The sequence below is a fragment of the Sylvia atricapilla genome, chromosome 6 (assembly GCF_009819655.1).
Source record: "Sylvia atricapilla isolate bSylAtr1 chromosome 6, bSylAtr1.pri, whole genome shotgun sequence".
Lineage (NCBI taxonomy): Eukaryota > Metazoa > Chordata > Aves > Passeriformes > Sylviidae > Sylvia > Sylvia atricapilla.
The window spans coordinates 26,972,618-26,997,864 of record NC_089145.1 but is presented as its reverse complement, the minus strand read 5'-3'; the positions used below and the strand labels follow the sequence as shown (position 1 = coordinate 26,997,864).

Sequence of the window (25,247 nt, the reverse complement as noted above, 5' to 3'; positions counted from 1 at the left end):
TGGCACCAGAAAACAAATGCTTCCTGAACTGCATTTTGTTGTCTTCTCTTTCAGGTCTGTCGGCCTTTAGTCCTACTTATGCTAAAGCTGTCTAAGAGCTTGTAGATGCAAGTGTAGACTCTAGTATTAGAAACAGGAAGCTCCATGACTGGAAGACCTAATGCTCTTCTGCATGAGGCCAAAGAGCATGACTTGTTCTAAGCTCAGGGCACCTGTTCCTTATTGCTGCCCATTTTAGTTTCCGTATAAGCAGCTTGTTGTGTCTAAGTATGAATAAAAGGCTCAATGAAATCATAAATCATCACTTCCCTTTAAGGGTGGGACAACACAGAAAACAATAAAAGCACTTCAGGCTACTGAAGAGATTAACAGCAAGATTTTACTTAAGATTTTAAAAGGCTACATTGCCTTCTTGGGAAGAGTATGGCTGTGACTTCTTAAATCTTTTAACCCAATTAATATGCTAGAAAGCTCCCCCTAGCTTCAATTACCAGGCCGTATTCCTGAAACAGATGTCCATAAGGACTGCTGGTACAGGCCCTATCACAGCATTGCAACCTCCACTAGTAAATGAGATCCTCAAATCTGCTTTTGACAAAAGGGACGCCTATAGATCACTTAGCTTTCCAAAGGTCTAAGTGTATGCTGCACCTTTGTAGCCTATTATTCAGACTAAAATGGTAGAAACCATATTGCCTCAGGAAATGAAAGTAAAACTGTAGACTTACCTATGCAGCCTGAGACAAGGTGCAATCTTTTTACTAATGCTCATAAGATGTCCTGGTTCCAGCCAGGTCAGGGGTAATTTTTGTAGTAGCCATGAGGGACGTGACTAGGTCATGGAGGTTACTCCACACCATCTCATGTCATTGCTGGGATGGAGGAAAGGGACTCTCAGAAGGAAAAGGGGCTCCTTCTGGTGAGAAAAGGTGGCAGAGAGAGCCATGGGGCGTGGGCGGGGGGGACACATTGGCTACTTTGTTGCTCTTCCCTGCTCCTTATCTCATTGCTGCTTCCAGTAAATTGTAATTATCTCAAACCAAGATTTTTGCCTTTTGTGCCTCCAATTCTCCTCTTCACCCCATGAAAGTGAAGAGGAGGGGAAAAAAAGAGAGAAACCCAGTGTGTGGTTTGAAGAGTGGAGGCACTGAATTGGGGAGTACCATTCCTAAACCTTGACAAAAGAGCAGAAACAAAACATCTTATGCAGGTCTGAATGATACTCAAAATCCCTCTTCAGCAGACCTCAAACTCAAGAGAATATAGAAAACTGGATCTTTTTTGTTTGTTTCATAAAAAATTATCTTTTTGTATTTGACACCAAAGGGTTGCTGCAAACATTAGTTTCATCTCTGCTCTTCAGCTGAGTAACATGTGAACCAGTTTAAACACTGAGTTTTCTTGTTTGCTTTTTGTCACGTGGTCCTTGGAGTGTGCTATTATGGTAGTACACAGGCTGAAGTAACACTGAAAATTTGAGATCAAAATTCCAAATGTAATTTAAATACCAGTACCTCTCATGAAGGAAGCATGAAGAATTTCTAAATCTCCCTATACTGGCACTTGTTAATTTTGTGCCAGCATGAGAATATTTGTTGGTTTGTGGGTTGTCTTTTAAAAACAAGAAGTTTTGCTCTTTCACCTAAATGTCATTCTTCCACAAATATCAACAGTTACTTGACAGTACTATAACAATAGAATATTGCTGATCAGGACTGGAACAGATTATTGATTTATCACCACTAGGGAAAAAGAAACACTTCTGTTAAGAAAAATGTAAAAGCCATTTCAACATCACTTTAGTCAGCACAGAAGCAGCAGCATCTTGCCAACATGGATGTTTTAACATCAACTCCAAGTATCAAACACACTGTCCCTTTAACTAAATATCCACGTATATGTGGTCAAGCAATTGCTGGTGTTGACAAGTATTTGGGCCACTGCCCTTGGTCTCATACTTGCCTAATGATACCTCTGACAGAGGTGCCTAGCAGAGAAATCCATGAAGTTGCTAAAAAGCAGCAGTGCAAGCTGGAGGCCAGTGAAGGGTGCCTGGCCTTGCTCTGTCGCCTCTGTGTTAGAAATGCATTTGCTTTATGATCAGTCCACCCAAGCTTCATCTGTCTCCTGTGCTTAAGCATTCAGCAAATACATGTTTATGTCACTCAGACAAACAAAGACCTGCATCTGGCATACATGTGTGCACAGGCAGGCTAGTTCATTTTAAAATGACAAGAGAGATTACCTGAATAAGGAAACTGAATTTTCTAGTGTGCAATTTATATTAGGAACTATTATTACTATTATTATTATTATTAAGCTCCTCCAGTTGCAGAGAAAAACTTTACAAATCAAGTCTTCAAATCTGCATTTCTTTTGCTAACAAAGGTCTCTGTGTTTTAATTTCCTCTCTAAAGGTAAGGTAACTAGGTTTATTTATATTGCAAATAAAAAAGCCCAGATAGCTTTGTTCGTCTTTTAAATAGAACAATATCATCACTGACTTCAATAAAGCTCCTTGCAGTGCAGCCCCTTATTGACTGTTAAAAAGTGCAAACCCCAAGTACAGTATCAGCTATATCACACTTCTCAGGTTTTTAATTCCTCAATTCTCCAAATGTTTACTCTTTACATCTCAAATTAGAAATTAAAATAAATTGTTTATAAGGAGCCTCACATTTTTTGTATCTTCTCTGGCAATAAAAGGTCTTTTTATTACAGATCGAAATTTTCTATAGAAACATTTACAGCACATTTTCTGTAGAAAGAAAGCTGCAATAGCAAAATAAGTCAGCTAGTACCATACCTGAAATATTTCAATTTTGCCAAAGAAAAAGGACTAAAACGAGGAGGAGTCCCATACTTCAAAAGGAAAGAAATGTCTTAAATATCCTTTTGTATTAAGAAATATCTTAAATATCCTCTTAAATGCATTTAGGAAATCACAGTAACAAAAGACCAATTAAATCAGAAATTAAATCAGAAGAAAGTGAGGCCAATAATCAAATGCAACATTTTGCACAGTTCTTTACTTACAATCACACCCTTTATGTGCAAAGGCTTTCTAGTTATTCAAAGAGGACAGCTTAAGCCCCTAATAACCAGAATGCCTAATGGTACAGTAATGCTTGACCAGTATGACAAAAGTCTAGCTTTTGCTTTTAAGATATTCCTTTTCTTCTCCAGTCATCTCAACATCCCTTCAAATATGTTCATTTAAATATTGTTTGGAAAGACTACATTATTTACTCATATATACTTATAATTTCTAAAAATTTGAAAATACAATAGCTTTCCAGTAAAAAATCCAAATAAATTTGTATTATTACTTAAATATTAAAGATACTATAATTTTCCCTACTATATAGCATGTGTCATGCCAGATAACATGTAGAGTTTGTCACAAAAGATTCAAAGAGAATAATTCAACTTAGAATTTTTGAAGTCATGAAACCAAACTAAATCATAGGAGCAGTCAGATTTCTGTGCCAGTTTCACATGTGCGAGTATTTGGGATCCTAAGCTGTCACCATTGGAATATCCTAAAACATTCACAATGTCTTCCAGCTGTGGCTTTCTCTCACCAGGAATTTGGCAGTCCTGGGATTTTCTTCTCAAATGGTATAAAATCAAATTTAAATAGGAAAATACTTTGCTAAATTCTTCCCCACCCAAGTGTAGCAATTTCCCACTAACAGAGCAAACTCTCCTCTCAGAAAGTGCATGAAAGAATACATTATTTTGGGAGAAATAAAAGCCTGACATCAAAACAGTTTAAACTCCCAAAAGTATTGTTAAGGATACTATAAAACTGTAAAAAGTAATGCAATTCATGACAAATTGCCAGGTGACATATGCAGGGGTTGAAAAGGAAATGCTCAAGGAATCCCAGGTGAACACAGGCATAGCAGATAAGGCCGCACCTAAGCATATATGATTAAGTCAAGTTTGAAATCATGCAACATCCTCATGAAACTTGGGATCCAAATAAAAATGCACTTTTACCTATGAACTACACCATAACAAGGCTACTTGGAGATTATTCAGACTTCTAGGACTAGTTTCAACTTTGGACCTCATTAGGATGCACAACGCAGACAAGGTGACAAGCATTTCAGCAGGCTGACTGCCCAACAACACGCAGCTCCAGAGAACAACAAGTTCTGCTTTATCTCTGCTGAAGGGAAGCCACCACTCTGATAGCTGGAAATCCACCATACAATGCTGTACCACACACAGGCTGCAAAACCAAACCAGTACTTCAAAACTTCCTATCAGTTACAAGCCCTTCAAAAAAGAAAAGAAAAAAATAGACAAGAACAAAACTTGCAGTTATAAATCATGCATATTTTGGTAACCATTACTCTGGAAATAATAAAAGCAATATTATCAAACACAACACATTAAGATAAACTCCAAAATACAGCATTATATTCAAGGTTAAAATAATAGTACAAATATCAATGAAGAATTTCAACATGGTTTTAAAAAAACCAATCAAACAAAACCTCTCAAACTACTCTAGCATAACAAGGGAAAGAAACATTTGTTCTCAGGGGAACTGAGTTATAAAATGAGATACCTAAGGGTATATAACAAATAGTGTGTGTACATATAAACATACACAAACATTTAATTTGTCTTCCTAAAATAAATGGCAAGAGGATATACCAATATATATCACTGTGCTGTAATCTCTCCTATGATGGGAAAAGCCAAGCAACTGAGAACCAATGTCAGAAGATAATAGGTAGCAAAGAAGAAAACAAAGCATGAACACTGACTTCATTCCTCTTCCTCTATTTTTACATCCCAACTCTGGACATGTAATGTATCAGTAAAGTATTGTGTAAAAAAGATATCAGAACTGTTTCGCAGTTTACTACTTCAGGTACTAATAGCACTTAAGTTGTTTCAATCCTTACCAATGCTGAAGTCAAACTTAAACATTAATTTTCAGTAATTAAGGGTAAAAAGGAAAGCATTATTCCATGCTTTGTTGTAAGCCTTTCCAAATGTCTTTAAGAACAAATGAAAAATTAACACACATTAAACACTTTGCCACCCCCTCCCAATCTAGTCTTTCCCCATTTTCAACTTCTTGATTAACATCAGCTGTCAATTCAACAAGGGGTGTTCATGTAATTTACTTGTACATAGAAAGAACATTAATTTGGAGGTATGTACATATCTGTACATCATATTATATACAGATTAATGAACTATATTAATTTAAGCCTTGTTATCTGGTGGCTGTCAGTTGCACAAAATACAATAAAAAGCATTAAGAGAGCCTGAAAAGCAAAGAATTGATTACCAAGATTACCTCTGCATCCACATTCAAGTGGTTGCTCTTAAATACCTGGACTGCATTCAAAATGCTGTATTCACACATTTTCCCGGTGTGCAGAGTAGAGCTTTCCCTCATAACTTTTTCAGTCACTGGAGTCGATCAGCAGAGCACTAAGGGCTACAGCTGGAGACCGTCCAGAACCAGAAGTCGTGCAAAGCGTTGTGACGTGCCCATTGAGCAGCTCCTGCTGCACACACATGCCATTTGTGCACTGCCAGCTGCTGGAGCTGCCCAGGAGCTTCCACATGGAATGCAAGTGGCTGCTATGCAGCTACACAAACTTAAACTATGACTTGACCAGCCACCTCTTTCAGGGACCTCTGTAACCCATAACGAGGATTTCTTAGTTTGAGGGCTCAAATCACACCAGGGGGAACGTGTGATTTAAAGTACAAGCAACTCCTGTCTGACATAAAGCCCTCTGCCACACTTGCAATTATTAGGGAAGGTCCTCAGGATATTTTCTTGAATTAGCAGTTCATCCCTCCTATTTACAAGTTGCTCAGTGACAAGTCTTCCCTTTGGATGTGACTCATGAGCCTCAGTTTGCTCGTGCCAAAACCTGCAGCTTTTTGGGCATGTACTGCAAAACCTCATCACCAGAGCTCCTGCATCCCTCACCTCCCCATTACACACTATGAATACTCAAAGAAAAGTGGTTTATTTCTCACTTCATATCTCTTAGAATGTAACTAATTGCACTGGAGATAACATTCATACTTACTATGTTTAATTTAAGCATAAACTAATTTACTGCAGCCAGTACTAAGATTTTATGCAATGCTCCAGACCAAAAGAAAAATTAAAAAATCAGGGTATTGGTATTTTGGCTGTTTTCTTTTTTATTATGGGGGAAGTGTTTAGAAAAAGTGAAACAGCAAAAAAAAAAAACCAGCTCTTACCAATATTCACTTTCCACAATTTGATCAGTCAGTTAAAAAATGTATTTGCTAAATGTTTACCTAAGCTCAACAGAAAACAATGTAAGTTTCTTGAGTAGAAATCCTTCAAGAACTGCTAAGCATATAGAAAATATATACAGCTTTGCAAAGAGGGCCATGGGCTAGACAGATTTCCACTCTTGATTCATGGCAGTCCCTCTTGTCTCTTTACATGCCTGGGCACACCTCCACACACACACACACCACCAAGGTGGCCGTTTCCAAAGAAAGGCTGCATGTCCTCAAGTCAGGAGCAACTTAAGGGCTAGATCAGCAGCTTGACAGAAAAGTATCATGAAAGGGATGACAGGCTTGAAAATAATCTCCTGTGGTTCTGCAGCCACCTCTGACAGGTGACCATAAGAATGAAAATGCAAAAATGTAAACTAACATTTGGAGCCTTTATGCAGGCTTTTGAAAAGCTTGTATTGTGCTACAGCCCTCATCATTTCACATCACCACTACTCGCATGCACCTGGATGTAGCACACCTTTGTTTTGCTAACATGCACACAAATGTATATATATCTATGACTAATTCCACTGAGAACCACAGGACAACTCAAAGACATGCAAATTGGTATACAAGTCCAAAGAATCCTGGGCAAAAACTCTCTCCTACCACATAGGTTGTGAAAACCAGATTTATCATAAGGAATGACTATAATGTATCACTACCAGAAATTATTCAAGAAATCTTTAAGAACTGCTCCAAAGGTAATTTTGACATTAAAATATCCAGTATAACATAGACTGACAAGTCAGTCAAGACATTAAGTACAATTTCGAGAAAAAATCTACAAAAAATCTACAGTAGAACATCACAGTAATGCATGGATTAATATATATTTGTTTCATATGTTTTATTAAAACAAAATGTTCCCATAAACTTACAGAAGGATCACGAAGATAGTTGGTCAAATGACAAAAAACCCAAAACCAAACAAAACACAAAAACATTGTCAGCAGATCCCTTCATTCTTCATTAACAAAGCCACATACATTTTACACGAAGCATTTTCTTGACAACCTGAGGAAACTACCAATAATAAGATGATCTGTGTCTTCACCTAAAACATGTTTTAGTTGAACACCAAGAAATTTTAAAGCAGCTTTCAATTTTTATAGTACTTTTCATTGCAGTGCTCAAAATACTTTACAAACCTTTATAGCATTTATTAAGACATCAGCTATAATAGCTGAAGATAACACCTTTAGAAAAATTGTTTCTAATGTTAGAAAGGCCAGTTTCTGAGCAGCAGATCTAAACTCTTTTAGATCCGATATGTCATGAATTCCAAGTACTCTCAAAACTAAGAGTAAAAATAACAGGTGACCAGCATTTCTGCAAAACAAATCTTAGGGACCTTAAGTTATACCCACAAGAACTCTGGCATAATTACGATGTCCTCTAAAGTCTTAGTTAAAAGCCTTGCTAATACAGTACCAGTGGCACACTTTCTCAGTGCCTCATACTATCCCTCAGCCAACACTGCCTGCAAGATCACTGAACCAGATGCAACTTTTGACTTCAAGTTGAAAAAGCATGCTCTGAGCCTATCTCTGGTCTCAGTAGCTCTTTCAAGCTCTAGGTTTTTGTGGCCTGACACACAAACTCTCCCCAGTACTCTCTCTCCATTTCCAAGCAAGCTAGCTGAACTGCAGCTGCTTATTTTAACATTTTGTCTTTTTCCCACACAACCAAACAAAAAATCAGACCAGCGCAAGAATTAGGCTAAACGTGTATACTGTAGCAAACCCGCTTGGATTTCACCTGCTATATAATCACTTTAGAAACATGAACCCGCAGATTCAATGAGCTTTCAATTTCTGTCTGCTGTGATTTCAGAAACTGCTAGTGGCGTTTCTGCTGAGTATTTCAGATCTGTGATTTCTACGATCAGCCTCACTCCACTTCTCCTACCTTCCTCTTCTAATTCTATGAAGAAGTCAGTCTTAAGAGGAACGTGGCAGCTCAACGCAGAACACATTCTCTTTTTTAGCATTTGCAATGCAAAACTAGGTTTTGTTCGGTACAGAAATCTTGCACAATAGCCTGTGTATACGTTTTCGTTCCAACAATGCTGTCCTATGCAATCACTCAGTAATTACACACAGTCATAAAGCTGCTGCTGTTGCTGCTTGGAACTGCAGTCTCGCCCTCTAAACAACCTAATAGTCTCTGCATTAGGACATTTTTTTTCTCTCTTCCCCTCCCTTAACTGCTTGCTCCAGTACAGATGGCCTTTACACTAAGCTCAAAACACGTAGTCGGAATAGAATCAAGTTATTATTAAAAATTTGTATTCTTTAAAAGAATGTAAAGTAAGTATCTGTTGAGAAAATAGAATATTTCGCTAATACTGCAAGCTGTAACCACACAAGACTTTACAAACCAAAAATAAACCCTGCTTACGCCTGTTAAAAAAAACCCCGTAAGTATTATATAAGACTCACATACGCGCGTAGGTGTATTGTCAGCTTTTACTGCTAAACTGCAACGAATCGGTCTTTTGCAGTTGCTGCCAGAAAAGAGCTGTACACTTGAGAGCACGGGATTTTTCAAAAATTATCTAACTAATTCCTCCCCATCCCCCTCCACTGCGTAAACCCCAGCAGAGCGACCCGAGCCCCGCCACAATGCGCGCTCCGGGCGGCCGGGACTCGGCGGCTCCCCCGCAGCACCCGAGCCCCGCACACGCCGGGCTGCCCCGGCTCCGCCACGCCGCCAGCAAAGAGAACCTCCCCCCGCCCCAAACCAACCCCACAAAACTCCATCCGCAGGCAGCTCACCCGGACACAGACACATCCTGAAAGTGCTGCCGCAGCCAGGCGGCCGCGAAGAAACCCCTCCGCAGCGCTCCTAACAACTCAGGGTAGGGCAAGAGGCGATGGCTCAGCAGCCCAGCGTGGTCCCCCGCAGCAGGCGGGCCGGGAGTACCGCTGTCCCGGGCCCCCGGGGCTGCGCGGCCCGGCCGCGGAGCCAGCCGCCCCCGTCACCTCCACAGGTACTTCTGCTCCTCATCCTGCACCCGGGACTCACAAACAAAGCACGCAACGCAACCCCCAAAAGAAAAGGCTCAGGAAAGACACCACCTCTCCAAAATGGCAGGAAAACGGAAGCAAATCGTGCAAATTAAAAAAAAAAATAAAATGAACGCGCGGAAAACAGGAGAAGGAAGAAAGAGAACGTGCTGGCTCACCTGCGCAGCCAGGCACGGCGGGCGCCGCCGGGGAACGTGGAGCGGCTATTTGCAGAGGAGGGGCGGGAGGGAAGAAGGGGGGGGGGGGAAAAATCAACAAACTTTGTTTCTTTCTCTCCGGGACTCAGCGAAAGCGTCACTTCCTAGTGCGGTAAGCGGGGAGGCTCCCGGGCCCGGGCTTCTCAACTCCTCCTCCTCTTCCCGCCTTCCTTCTCCTCCCTCCGCGGCGCGGCTCCCGCCGGCCCTCAGCGCCTCATCCCGGCACGGGCCTGAGCCCCCTGCCCTTGTCCCGGGATCTCGGCTTGACCTTCTGCGCTGGGCTGTCGCTGCTGTTGGCAACGAAGGAGAGGAAATCCCCAACGAGTGAGGGGCGGGCAGAGAGTTTGCAGCACAGATTTGAAAGCCAAGCCCTGCAAAACAGTGCCGTGTCCGATACCCGGAGGAAAGCGCCGCTTTGATGCCCCGAGTTCAGAGCCAGCCTCTTCAGCGAGATCAAACTTTGTGTCCTTTCTCTCTAAAGAAAAACAAACAGAGCTTTTGGTTCTTCAGGAAACCCTTCTACCAAAGGAAAACATTCTTTTCTGTTTCCCCTTTCCGTCCCTTTTCTCACTTTTTCAGAAGAAAACGTGAGGCCGGGGGGGCGGGGGGGGGGAGGTAGGGGGAAAAAAAAAAAAAAAAAGGAAGGGAGAAAGGATTTTAGTCTAATGCAAATCTTCATGTCTATACTGTTGGCAGTTCTACCAACACCTGAAATTTACTTTTACAAGAACTCATACTTCTGAGGTTTCTAAACATGTCCAGCTCCTCTTCTGGAATATGGCTTCCTCTGCTGCCTTGGTCTGAGAATAAGAAACTGTGCTGACAAACGCAGGCACGCTACTCTACCCTACTAAGGCAGGAAATAAAGAAGCTGCTTTGTCATTGCTCCCTCTGTAGACTGCTCTGCTACTAGAGTTTGTTAACAATCAATGAAAGTTTCGGATTATAAAATAACCTTTAGACAGCATTCACAGATTAGACTCACATTCAGTGAAACGTCAAGCAACACAAAAATGCCAAACGTTTTTCTCCAGTGTGCACTTTGGCACGTGTTTACCTTCAGCCAGACTCAGATCATTCAGTGCACACAGCAGCATTGCTGGATTTTGGGTTTTTTTTCTAGACCAGCAGGGCAGTTTCCCTTCCAGCCTGTATTGCCTTATTGAGTGAAATATAGAAGTAATTTTTGCACTGCTCACTGTACTTCGTGTTTCTTTCACAATAGCTCCTTGCAGAACTTTTTACCAGGGAAGCTCAAGATGTGTAGAAACAGGAGCCCAGAGAAGTGACTTGCCCATGACTACAGATGCATAACCAGGTTACTCTGACGAGTCCCAGGTCAACAGTCTAATTACCACACCCAATCTTTTCCTGTCATGGTGCAGAGGATAACAGTAAGACACATGGTGGTGAAGAGCAAAATAGTAGCCACAGGTACTACTGGTAAAGATTTTTTTCTTTCACAACCAGAGGTATCATTTGATGCAACACTGTCTTAATAGGACCTTCAAGGAAAACTCTGCTATTAGCACCATTAATACATTTGCTCTTCCAAACTCCCAATAGACAGAAACAATAGATTAATAACTATTTAAATCAATACAGAAAAAATATTCCCAGATGTTCACAAATTTCCTAATATGTAAAGCAAACATAAATTATTGAACATATAATAACTAGCTGCAGTCAAAGGCATACAACTCATTAGTTTAATTTGCCCTAATAAAGATTAAAAAGAGAGATTCAGTAAACTGGAGGTATTTCCTCTCTGTTATGTTAGGCAATCGGTACCTCCCATGAAGCACATCAGATATTGATGAGATTGAAATTTCGGCTTTTATTTGGGAGAAAACAAACCAAACCAAAAATAGATCCAAACCCCACCAGTCTTCTGATTTTAAATCATGTTCTAACAGCAAAGTTAATCTCTGTGTTCCAGACAGAACAAATGCATGTTGTACTTCACCTGTTTGGAGGCTGTGAGCAAAATGATGAGCAGCACCTTGTGTTTCACAATACTTAATAATGTAAAAGGAGTAGACAATGGCAGAAACGTCATCATCTGGCTACAGAAGCTAACATTGCGCAGAGCAGGGAGTGTGCTTTCTACCCTGCTCTAGGAGATATTTTAACTTGTTGGGTTTGATAGTTCGCTCCTAAACAACGTATCAGGTAGATAGGAATCCTGCTGAGTCAACGACAACATAACCGCAAGGACAAAGCTGAAACACACTGTAAGACAAAAAATCTATAGGAAAGGATGACTGTATTTCCTAAACATACCAAATGGGATGAGAACAAAAGCACTCATGTAGGTACACCAACTAGTTTATAAATCTAAAATAGAAGAAGCACACTTCAAAGACACTGTGGTGTTTATAGAGCTGTATGTTAGTGTTTCTCTTACTGAGCAATAAATTTTTATTAAGTGTTTTGTAATGGTTTTACAGTTATACACTCTGCAATTGTTTCTCCATTCCTCACATTACATGGTCCTTACAACTTCTCCAGAACCAACCATCATAATTTTCTTCTTTTCAGTAACAGCTTTTGCTATGCTTTTTAAAAGTTTTTCTTTATTTTCTCAGCATAAGCTGAGACTGCATGATGGTTGTACTTCTATTAGGTTTACCATGACAAAACTTAATACACATGCATTCCTTGTTACGTCATTGTTACTACACTGAAGGAGATTGGAAGATCTCCTAGCTATCAGCATATAAAATCTTAGTTTTCTTTGGCTTGTACAGACACATCTTGTAGTGTAACAACATTGACACATATCATTAATACACTGGATTGCACTGAGTCAGAATTTGGATTAAAGACTATGCTTTGCATACTTAAGTTTGCAAAACCGAGCCACAGGCTCAGTAGGTGGCACTCTTTTCACCGGGTAGGAGTTGAGCCAAGGCCCCATCCTCTTTGTAGTTCTCAGGAGTTGAACTTGTGCTCCTGTATGAGGGAAAACAATATGCTGCTATTAGTTCTCCCTGAAATTAAGTATAAAATGAAGGCCTTAACCACTATAGCTAATAAGAAAGCATTTACACCCTTTGTAATAGGAGTTTCAGATTCTTGTAAGCCTAAAGCTTCCACCTCATAATCACACTGAAATTTCCTCTAAAATTTCAATAGGATATGATTTTAATTTAAAAATCTTAATGTTAGCATAAACCAGTAATGAATAGCTGCAGTGTTTATCCCATAAATATATTCAGTGCTCAGGGGTGGGGCTGCCTCTAGACAAGCCGGAGAATGGACTGACAGGAACCACATGAAATCCAACACAGACCAATGCAAAGCCCTGCACTTTGCCCAGACTGACCTTGTATTGCACAGGATGGGACTGGCAGGACACTCAGTGCCACTGAACAAGATCTGGGCATCCTGGTGGACAATGGGAGATACACCAGACAGCAGTGAAGGCTCACACCATCCTGGTCTGTATAAAGAATATCTGAACTAGGTCAAGGGAAATGACTATTTCTCTTTACTCATCATTTGGTAGCCTGTGTCTGGAATACTGAATGCAGTTTTGGGCATCCCAATATAAAAAGATGTTAATAAACTAGAGCCAGTAGAAAGTCAAGATGGTCAGGGACCGGAGCAGGTGTCCTCAGCAAGGAGAGGCTAATGGAAACAGTGGTCTTTTCAACCAGCTAGTGAGGATAGTGAAGCAATGAGCAACACTGTCTGGTTTCAGTGTTGATCCTGCTTTGAGCAGGAGATTGAACTGCCGACCTCCCAAAATATCCTCCAACCTAACTGACACTATGATTCAAGAAGCAAATCCCCTTAACTCAGGTAAGAGGATACTTAATTAAATGACAGTTAAATAGTTTGAAAATTTCTTTCAAACTATTGAAACTGTATCTGTTTCAGGTTTGTTGGGCTTTAGTTTTGAGGTTGTGAATAAAGACCATCAGCCTAATTACAGAGAAAGCCATTCCCTCATAGCCACCCTTTGCCAGCACTATTACAGGAGAAAATATTTATAAAAATGTTTTTTTATACAATACCACTTACTCTCTACTACAGAGAAATTTTAATTTCTACAATACTAACATCTGTCTCTGATCTCTGTTGCTACATTTGAAATATTATGCTAGGGAACTTCCCTTGGGGAAACTTGATGCAGACAGAATGTTTATAAAACAAAGCGTTTGGCTTATTTAAAAGAGTTTTCAAAAAGAAAAAAATGTCTTGTACCTATATTTTACTCTTCAGACCTGTGTTTAAAATTAAAGCACTTCACTCAAGCAAGATTTGAGCAAGATTCAGCTTCTTTGATCAACCTGGGGAGAAAAGACATGCATTAATAGAGTATGCATGTGTAAATACATATGTATACACACACAGAGTGTGTCATGACCTGGCTCCATAGAACCATGAGGAAACGCTGTTACATGAGGGAAAGGGAGGGACACTGTGGTTTAGAGAAGAAACCACATGTAAAACAAAGTTGTTCACATTGCTTAAACACTACTGAAAGAAGCTCAGACGCCTCGGTGGGAAAGACAGTGTGGGAATCTATGAAGTACCAAATTATTTGGCATGCTGAAAACCAGGACTATGGAACCTTTCTTCTCAATTTTTCTAGCTTGTGTAGCTTTAAAAAGACTTCACAGTCTTTCTGCATTTACTATCACTTTTCCCAGATGTCACATTGTTTGTTTGTTTGTTTGTTTTACAAACAACAGTCTGTGGTAACACTGTTCACTAAAACTGAGAAAATACAGTATTTGAAGAAACTTAAGTGGTGAGCTGAAGGCCACATGGAGGTTCAATAGCTGAGCTTTGGTTAGCTCCAGACACTCAAGTCCACATGTAAACTCTTCTGTCATGCTGTACTTTTCCTGTATTTTAGGAGCTCAGTATGCAGATTGTGCTGAACTCCAACATGCCCCATCACCAAAGCGTCACCGATCTACACATACAACAGGACACCAATGTTTCTTGCTGTTCAATTGACTTACTAGTGACACAAGTCCTCCTGAAAATTAGGTTTGGGTTACTTTAAGGAGGATGATATTAAAACAACAACAAAAAAAGATCTTTTTAAAAGCTGTCTGTAAGCTGGCTCTGATTTTTTCATCAATATTTAGTGATCATATTTTCTTACATACTGTGTGAGAGAAACAATTAGAAAACAAACTGATGAATACATGTGTATTAGAACTCTGAAAATGTAAAGCACCATAAATTCTTTAGCTCTATTTAGCTATTTTAATTTAGATAACAGGAATAATAATAATAATAATAATACCACCTAGGGAAAAGTCCATGGACTAGTAGCTTTCAACAAGATCAGGAATACTTCTGATCAGTGAAAATACTCCAGAAAAACATAACAGGCAAGAAATATCTAGAACTGGTAGGCATATGTAAATTCTTAATCCTAATACATGTTTTTAATGCCATAATCACTAAATGGTTCAATGGCTACAATTGTAAGAGATTTCCTTTCGGAATTTACCTCTCATTATGCATTACAAGAGTGCAGCATCCTTTTATTTCCAAAACTTTGGAGTTTTGGAAGTTTGTAGATCTGCTTTCAGGAGCCTGCACCAATCCCTGCACCACACTGGTTTCACAGTGAATGTTTTATAAAATATGAGAGTAGTACCACAGTTTCTGTGAAATATGTATGCAAGACTGTCAAGAAATTAAAAGATAAATATTCTTTTTGGTAGTAGATACTCTGATTAAGGCTTGAATGGATGACTCTCAGGGAGCACCAAGGGGTTGCTCCCCAAGGGCCAGGAGCCCAGGAGATTCCTAAACTTGGCTGGGCAAGGTCTTTTCCAGGTGGGGCCGGTCCCACTACACCCAGTGAGGACGGAGGGCAGGCCAGGGGGCAGTCCAAAACCCACGACATCAGACACCCCCATGTGATGAGATGGGGCTGAGTTTAAGGGGGTAGAAAAGTTCACAGTTTGGCGCCAAGATCAAGTGGCAGGCGTAGGCATGATTGCAGTGCAGCTGCAGCGTAGCTCAGGCACGGCCGTATGCAAGAGCCTTAGCTCAAAGCAGCTCCCAAGAAACTGTGGCAGAAGCGCCCCATGAGGCTTATTTTGGCAGTAACTCCCACTAAAGCTTCTGTCTCTCCTTCCCCAAGTTAACCAGTTGTGCTTTCTTTAAGCTGGCTTCGAGCCCAGGCAGAGAAACCCCCTGGAAGCACTCAGACAGTTCCTAACAACAACAAATGAACAAGAAAAGACATACTGGCAGCATGTACTGCAAAGCAACATTCACAGCTTGGTTGAATTTAGGGTAATAACAGAAATAAAGACTGGGATTTGAAACAATAAGTTGTAATATTCTTCTGTCTTTGTATAACATTAGTGTTATTTACTACGAATTAGTATTACAGACAATTATCTAGGCTGTTCCTTTAATAATCTGAGCAGACCAAATTTCTTATTGAGGCATGCAGAAGTTAATTAATTTGATCTATAGGCTGTTTAATAATATTTTTAAAAAATTGCACCATTGACATCAAGAAACTAGTCATAATTAATAGTGCATTGTGTATGAATATTTGCAGGAATCTGGAATAATTGTGTTATGTATTATTTATATGTTATATACATATGTATATATATAATATATATGCATATATAGAAGAGCATCCCTAAAGTAATCTCTTATGGATGTACTAGGAACTTCTGAGTTACACTAGCCAATATATTACAAGTAGCAATCTCAAAGTCCATTTTAAATAATTTGACGCTTACAATCATTCAGAGAACTTTCAGCCCAAAGTGGGTTTTAGTGCCTCAGTACCATTGCAATTAAATTGAAATATATGCTGCATAAATCTAGGGTCAGCAGGGGAATTAAAAAGCAAGCATTTGCTGACACCAGGTTCCATTGGTAGCCCATGGTACTCTCTCATGAGGATTCATCCCTATTCCATCACATAAATAAATTATAGAACAGTAAGAGAACATAAACCACTGTGGGAGACACCAACATGTATAAATAAGACACATGTGACAGGCAGATACCAAATACAGAGGATAATCTGCAACCACATAATTACATACCTTGATGACCTTATCTGTCCCTCTACTCCTTAATCCTTCTTTTCTGTCACTCTGTGTTTGCCTATGCTGGCAGTTTGCATTGGTGCAAGCCAGGCTGCAGCTTCTTCTGTCATCACCACTACACTGTAGTGTTTTTGCTGAATTGCTGTGCAGTTTTTATTCTTCTCAGATTCACAAGTAAGTTGCATCTTACTGATTTCCATGCCTGGACTCCAGTAGTATTTTGGCAGTCCTCCAACATTCCTTCCAATACCAAGTTGTGACCTATCCCAACCAGTTGGTCTGTTTTCTCTGTGATCTCTGAATAGTCCTTATTTTTTGCATAAAGTACATGACATATTCCATTATTAGGAAAATTAATTCAGTTACTCTCTTTATGTTTATTAATACAAGTCTAATTATGGAATTTGGGGTTTTTTTTCCTCCAACTAACCTTTTTTAATAGAAAATTTACAGGGTGTTTTTCTTGTCAATGGGAACCTTAAAAGGCTTGTGCTTGTACCTACATCAAAAATCTGCAACAATATTTTTCCATTTCTACATAGGGCATAAAACACAATCTCATAGAAACAGCCCTACCTAGAATGTGGTATTCCAAGGCAGGAATGCTTTCCAAATACGGATACAGTTATATTATGTATATGGTCTACTGAGCATTTGATCATTACTTATGTTTTCTGTTAGCCAACAGAAACACGTATCTTCATGGCTGCCACAGGACTGCCAGGCTGAAGAAAATGCAGCAATTCCAACAGGAAACAATGAAGTTTTTTTATCAATGCATCTCAAACATTTTGCAAGTACTCTCAAAGCCTTCCCCTCCTACACACTACAGAGGATCTTTCTTCCCTTGCAAATGCATGCTCCTCCCTCATCTCCCCCCATCCCTGTTCCTGCAGAGATTTCTCCAGCTCCTTGAAGCCACAGTGGACTGAGAAAACAAAGGATATTACCTGCAGGAGGCTAATGTAACTAAGATCTGCAGTAGAAGAGCCAAGAATACACATGACCCATGAAGGCAACCATGGAGAGAGTATTCAAATACCAAGCTCAAGTATTCTGTCTCTGCTGGATTTACTACAGTGTTTGTTTATATGTACTTGTAAGTTAGTTTTTTTACTCTTTCCTCATATGTATGAGTGAGGCATCCTCCCATATCACTACTACCTCAAGCAGTAAAAAAAGCAGTCACTATCTTGTTCTCAGCAGAATGTCTTCTCACAAGAAGTGTTCTGAATATGTTCTTTTTGTTGTGATACTAAGAAGAAACAGCAGAAATCCACCGTGCCTAAGGCAGGGAGAAGCAAATCCACTGTCTGCTAACAATCACCATAGAATCATGACATTGGGCTTCACATATCAATGTTCATCACAGAAAAGATGGAGAAAACTTCTAGAGTTTCTCAAGAATGGGAAGTGGTTCAGGAAATTTGCAGCCAAAAACTGCAGCGGGAAAAAACCTGCCCAACTAAGAAAAAAACCAAAACAACTCTTCCCAAAAAACCACAAAACCCACCAACCACACAGACAAACCCAAACCTCCTCTCATCTTGAAACTATGAATAGTAAGAAAAGTAATCAAGTTATAGGGTGATCATTCTTAACATCTCTACCACCAAGAAAACAAATGTTACTGGTGTTCAGTTCAGGCAACTACAACAGTTGGATATTTGGGGTGTTTTTCCTTGTGGTGAAGGATTAGTGGAAACTCTTGAAAGATGTATATTGGCTGAGGAGCAGAAGATATTAGAAATTCAAAGCAACACAGAAGACAACAAAGAGAACTTTATAACAACAAAATACTGTCACAATTAATTGTGAAAGATTATTTTCTAATTGAAGAGTGGAGCTTTATTGTGCATGAAGCACACACAGAAATTGATACGGACATAAAAAATTAGATTAATAAAGTTAAACAGGAATGTATTTTTGCAACGTATTTTTTACAAGAGTATTGTTATTAAAAATTATAACTATCTCCTGCTACATGCACTTCAGTCTTGGATTAATCAGCTGTCGTTCAAATATTGCCAGCAGACCCTCAGCTACAATTCTTCCAATTTGTTCCAGAGAACATCATCCAGACTTCATTTCTCTGACATCCAAACAAAATTCTGTCAGGTCATTTCAGCCTCCAAATTCTAGTGCATGAAACAGTGAGAAAAGATTATTTGTAGAAATAATTTCACAAGTTCACTTAGACAAGTTTACCTATCACAAACTCCTTGATTTGAAGACCTGGTATCTCCAACCAGTCATGTATTGCTATAATTAAAATACTCAACTTTTTTACCAGAACTAAGATATAGCTTATTTATTCCTGTCAATTAGTATTCATGACTATATTTAAAATTAACGTGACTTGCAGTGTTTGCAAAGCCAATACCCATTAAGTGATCTAGAGGTGTGGACTGTTAGTACTGTCTTGTATGCCACACCACAGAAAGCTGCACAAAAAACAAGCTCTCATTTCTTCAGTAGATGTAGAAATTATATCCCCAAATGCCTTGAGAGATTGTCATTCAGAAAAGGCAGAAAGCCTCTTTACTGCCTACCAGCTATTCTGGGTAAGACACAGAGTGCAGTTACAATCTGAAGCCAGTTTTGCTGAGCTGCCTCGGCCCTTCCAGTTACCAGTTGTTGATCCCACTCTGAAAGACAACCCACACAGTTATCCTGCAGCTGTTTAGGAGAGTGAGAACAGTTGTTGTCTAAGTTTCATATGTTCAATAATATACTTTATCACCCATGATAATAAGGGCAAGTACAGTCTCCTAGAATACAGTAACTGGCACCATTAATTCTGTCCAGGCCAGTTGTGCTTACTGATCCCTCTTCTTTTCCTGAGAGGCAGCAGCTGAATGTCTCTGTGAATGCTCATTCCTAGGCCAGCAGAATACAACAGCTGATTTACTGATATCATAGTCATTAATAATTGACTGATAACAATCAAGTGCTGTATATTTCCAGAATGTTCACATACTGAATGGATGAGAAGCTTTCTACTAATATCCAGCAGCTCTGAATCAAGCCCTACACAAAACTCCAAAAATATGCCTTTGGTTATCTTGAGACTTTGGAAATCAACATAGTCCTCTTTGACAAACCAGTACTTTTCAGAAATAGCACTGCAGAAACATGATGCTAGGGCAAGAAAAGTTCCTCCAGAAACAGCTTCCTCCTCATTCATTTTCCTCCTTGTTTACACCTACATTTATTCTCCTTTCATCAGCTTTCATCTTTATCTACATCCCTAATGTGTTCTTCCACAGTTAGGTTGGAACTCCCAACATGGATTTTTCAATTCTATTTGATCAAGGATTAGCATACCAAGGAGTCTTACAAGGAAGCTACACTACATATAGTTATACTGTGTATAACTTCCCACAGCCCTATACATATCCTTCTCATATGAACAATTTTCTTCTGATTCTAGAAGACCCATTTCTTTTTGTACTTCTATAAGCCATTAGCATTAATTCTTCTAGCATTAGGGTGCATTATTTAAAAATACAGAGCAGTTTTCTAATTAATTTGAATTTCAGTTATGAAAAAGAATAGAAATACTATGGAGTATTCTGTTGATGTTGGGATTTCACCATGCAGTGCAGTCTTTCTCACCCACTGCTGCCTCTTGCACTGATGCAGTAATCAGTAGCATTTTCAACAAATGGTGCTCATGTTTTCTGTCTTTGATTCAGACAGAAATACTTGACCATTTGCTGCCAGCAATTTTAAACTAAAGAAACATATCTTAGCACAGTTCAAGTTTGATTTTACAAGAATAATTTTGTGTTTTGAATAAGTAATTTGAGCTTTTGTGATTACATTTCTTCCTTTGCCACATTTTTCAGGATGGTCTAGTATCTTGGAATCTCACATAATGCAGCTTAGTTTATAACAAACTCAGTTCTTTCTAAATGACAAATTTAGTTTTCTTTTCACTAAATGTTGCAAATTTCCATGTACATAGGTTGTGAAACAAATAAAAATAAGGGATAATTTGCATTTAGTAACTTTATTTCAAATCTGGCAGTATATTTTAGACAAAATGTAAAAGCCAGCAGTAAGAAGAAATACTTTCAAGGTTATCAGTATTCTTCATTTAAAAACCCTTCAATCTTTCCTGTTTTGAATTGCAGCTTTGCACTACAAAGCATATATACAACCACAGGCCATAACAACAACATTTTAACTTTTAAGTGGTGATGCTTTATATACAATTGGGGAAATTCAAGGTCTTTTTGTTTTGAAACAGACATGACAGAAAAATTCTACTTATATTAATACTTCACTGGTTGCAGATTTCAGAAAGAGTACTAGTAGAACCTTTTTTTTTTAGTGTGTAACTGGGAGATATTATTAAATGGAAATGGCACACAAGGCAATGAAGAAAGACACCTCCTACACAGATGTAGGATGCTTATCTAGCAGTGTGGTTCTAAAATAGAAGTTCTTAATTTCCCCAAGTGTGCTGCTGCAAAAAATGAAAGATGTGATCCTGACATGATACTGCACAGCAACAAGATTGCTTTCACCTCCATAGTGCTTGGGCCATCTATAAAAATTAAATAAATAGTATAAAAATTAAAAAATAAATAAGTAAAATTAAATCAAAATGGATTTAAAAAACTGTCACTAACAGAATAAAGAGAACAGGAAGATCATTCTCTGCAGCAAGCACTTCAGTATTCTGTTTCTTCCCTTAAGGATGAAGAAAAGGCACAGATAGATAAGGAAGCAAAATAATGAAGATAAGTTTATGATGATCAAACAGTAATAATTAGTATCAGATTAAACTGATAACATATTGTGCTCACTTTTTATGGTATTAGAAGGTTTTATAAAATAACAAATGGTTAAAGATCAGGCCAAACATTTATGGGAAGTACTTTGAGCCTGTGTTTTCCTTACAGAAACATACAGAACATACATATCAAGGTATGTTATTGTCATATTATATTTTTCTTTATTTACAAAAGAAGATTTTTTTTTACCTTAAAATGAATGTGATTCTTCAAGATGTGTCATACAGATAGTCTTCTGTGTAAACCTATATCAAAATTAGTAGTTTTGACTAGCAAAGTATGTTTACAAACATACTTTATAAACTTTACCATCACAAAAATTGTTAATGAGAGGGGCAAATCCAAATCCTACCTATGCCTTTTGGCCTGTGAGAACCCAGATGAAACTTTTGAAATGATGACCAAGAAAGATGGGTTGAGAGAGCCCGAGTCACGAATCATCAGAAAACCAAGTTACCATTAAAAGTAGCAGTTGTTTCTTATCTGTATACTCACCTGTACAGATGAATTCCACTTTGTGATTAGACAACAATTAGCATCAGAAGGCGTTAGTCTCTCGTGACACTGTAGTGTCACCTGTAAAACTCTCCCACTAATATCCCTGCCTCAAGATAACACCCAGTCAATAAGTGATACATTGTGGAGTTTGTTTCTTTTTACAAAAGATGACCTGCATGAATAAAAATTGCAAAAGCAGAGTCAACTCAGAAGTGGATGGCATAATTGAGTTGGATGAAAATTTGGTCTCCCCAGCTGCCTACCCTTTCTAAAATCTTGAGCCAACAGGGAGTTGAGCTGGTCACAAATACACCTTTAAACTGGCTCCAGAGCATGGAATGCCACTTGAACATGAAGTCAGCTGAATAGCTCAGTTCAATCTCAGCAGCTGTCTCAAGCTAACATTTTTCTATTTGTATATTGCATCACTTACGCTGATTCAAAGAGTCACTGCCAACGGCTGTAATGACCTAAGGAGTTACTGTTCTCTCCTGGAGTTACTGCATCCACAGCTTTGCTGCCAGAACAAATAATCTGCAAACTCCTAAACTATTCCATGCAAACATACATGGATTAGCTCAAATTACACTCAATAGCACTTCTTGCAGCTGGCTGACATTGCATGGAGTGAACAGAGGTTTCTCATTGTCTGGTCTCCTGGCTCAGCAACAAGAGCAAGAAACTTAACTGAAGTCTAGTAAACTAATAGTTTAGAAAACTGGAAACTTCAGATCTACTAGAGATGACTTTGCAATAATTTTTCTTACTGCAGCCTGAAGCAGTGCTTTAGAATTTGTAGGATAATCGAACTGGTTTTGTTACCCAAGAACACAGGACTCACCAAGTTCTTCCACAAGGCCTATTTATCAGTAGAAAAATACACCTTTTCTCAAGATACCTCACTTCTCTGAAGAATAGATTAAAAATGTTTCTCTAACTTCCTGTACCCTTAGAACAATGCTTCCTCACAGCAGAAGATGATATTTTACTTTCCTATTATATAACAGGCATACTACATCAAAAATAAAGATTTAAATTGTGCTGGATTTGAGTAATCTAACTGAGCATTTCTCTTCACAGGTTCCATAAAGGATGTTTCTTGAGAGACCTCATAGACCACTTTGCTCCCTACACACACAGGCTAAAGAATCTGCCGTCACTTTGAGCTCATGAATACCCCAGGGAATTTTTATGGCCAAAACACACCTGCACTTCAGTTACATAAGCGACATCTGCATTATTCATCTAGAGAGATTTAAAGACTACTTATTATAGTGACATTAATTAAAAATAATAAAGAAAAGGCATGTATTTGCCAAGAATGAGCTACTAATGAACGTGGCAATCTGTAAAAGGAGAATTATTATGGCATATACCCATAATTATGAACCATGAGCCCAGAAAATCCTGGAATTTAGACTATTTTGTACTTTAAAAATATCTGTCTCACAGGATAGGCAGAATATGTAAATTTGCTGCTTCTATATTAAGAGCAGGTAAACATGAACAAAAAGGTGGTTTGGAGTCAGTTAGATAGTCAGTTTAATCCTAAAGGAGGGGGTGGGGGGAAAGCCTCCAGACTTTGATTTTTGAGTTCTATTTTAGCTATTAGTTTTGACTTCCCTGAAATTGATGGCAATATGATTTTAACCACTCTTAACATGACAGCTGTTTCAATTTTACACTTTGTCCAAGCTTACACATGATTTTGGGGGCTGATAACTTTTAACCATGAGCCTCTTTCTCCTCTCCTCTTTGCTCTAAAAGGATCAAATGGGATTTTTTTTTATCTCATCATGTGGTTAAGGAATGTTTTTCCTTTCTCAAATTGCCTGAAGTTGGTCAGAAGGTACCTTGAGGATGTGTTCAGTGAAGTAAGGCTCTCCTGAATGACATTCCCTATTTGAGTAGGCAGCAGTGAATTGTCGTTCATGACAACAACCATCTTCCAGCTCAAATATATCCTCCATTTCACCTCTGCTCCATCTCTGACTGACTTTAAAATAATCACATCAGTGCTCAGATTACACTTTATATTGGTGGTAGCAGTCCTTAATTTCTGTTCTGTAACAACTATTTCACAATTGCCTGCTTGCATGGACAGTTTTATTTCACATGTGGGGTGATTTTGTGCAGTTTAGTTCAGTCTGAAGTGAATCAAGCTAAACCCCAAAAATGCATTTTTAGAGTAGAAAAAGTATCCACAAGCCAAGTCAGTGCAGAATAGCTACTGCACTTTAAATTCACACCTAAGTTTACTTTACAGTAGCTTCACTTAACAGGTACTTAACAAAAGAGACAAGGGGGGATGTGTGTGTGTGTGTGCATGATCATAAAGGTTAAACAGCAAACTGCAGATGACTGCTGCAACTATCTCCAGGATCACCTTGTCTGTAGAGAAAACACCCTATGCCAAGCAAGAGAAAATGGGGTTGTACAGAGATTTTGAAACACTATTTTTTGTGTTTGGGTTAAGGGTCTTGGGGTTTTTTTTTTCATACTTTTATCAAACACCAGAAGTTGTATTGCCATTATATTATATAATACAGGTGTAAAAATATATGTACACGTGCCAGTATACGACATCTCCTTTGTCTTTCCCCACTTTCCTTTCAATTATGGCTAGTCATTGAGATACACAACTTCTAAATGAACAGGAAGCTCCCCAGTAACAGAGATTTCATGCTTGCTCATGTAGTGACCCATGACATTGTCTTCTGAAAGAATTATTTTCGTAATTGAGCTGCTCTTTTCTTGCACAAGTAGGAGGCAAGTCAGTGCTCATTCTTTTGAATGCAGGCCTCCTACTCACAAGATGTGCCTGTTTGAAACTCTGAAGATGATTTCAACCCTGATGACTTGCTTTCAGTGCACTATACCTGCAATCAGTGCACCTGTCATGAGATCAGATGATACAAGGTGGGGGAAAAAAGTATAGAAGTATAAATCCTCTTATTAACATACTTAATTTTCCCACCTCTGGACCATTCCAGTTCCAATGATGTTATTTCAACTAATGTAAGATGCAAACTTTTGTATATTATTGTGGAACAAAAATAAATAATTCACTTAAACCCATATTGCAGTGCTACGGGTCAAGCTACAACAGAAAGGCTTTGCCTGCCTTTATGTGAGAAGCAGAGTACAAAGTAATTGGAATCATTAGTCTGGAGGAGTTTTTCCAGGCTGCAGCAGTCATTTCAGGCTCCACAGTAATTGCCACCAACTCAGTGGCCACTTCCCAGACCTGTTTGTCCTTACAGCACAGTGAATCACTACAACATAGAGCGAGTACACAGAGTAACCATGTCAGGCAGTACCATGACCGAAGCCTCATCCCAGGAAAGCTTTGGG

General features: G+C 38.9%; 2 protein-coding genes across 2 annotated transcripts in view; both read right to left on the bottom strand.

Moving 5' to 3' along the window:
* MIDEAS (mitotic deacetylase associated SANT domain protein) overlaps nucleotides 1–9,562 on the bottom strand; it is a 50,758-nt gene extending 41,196 nt beyond the window's left edge. Inside the window, exon 1 of the mRNA XM_066321273.1 lies at nucleotides 9,497–9,562. The gene's annotated coding sequence lies outside the window, so the exon portion shown is untranslated. The remainder of the gene's footprint in view (nucleotides 1–9,496) is intronic.
* The window catches only part of TMEM62 (transmembrane protein 62), a 190,430-nt gene that overhangs the window by 126,426 nt on the left and 38,757 nt on the right, over nucleotides 1–25,247 (bottom strand). The gene's annotated exons all lie outside the window — the stretch shown is intronic.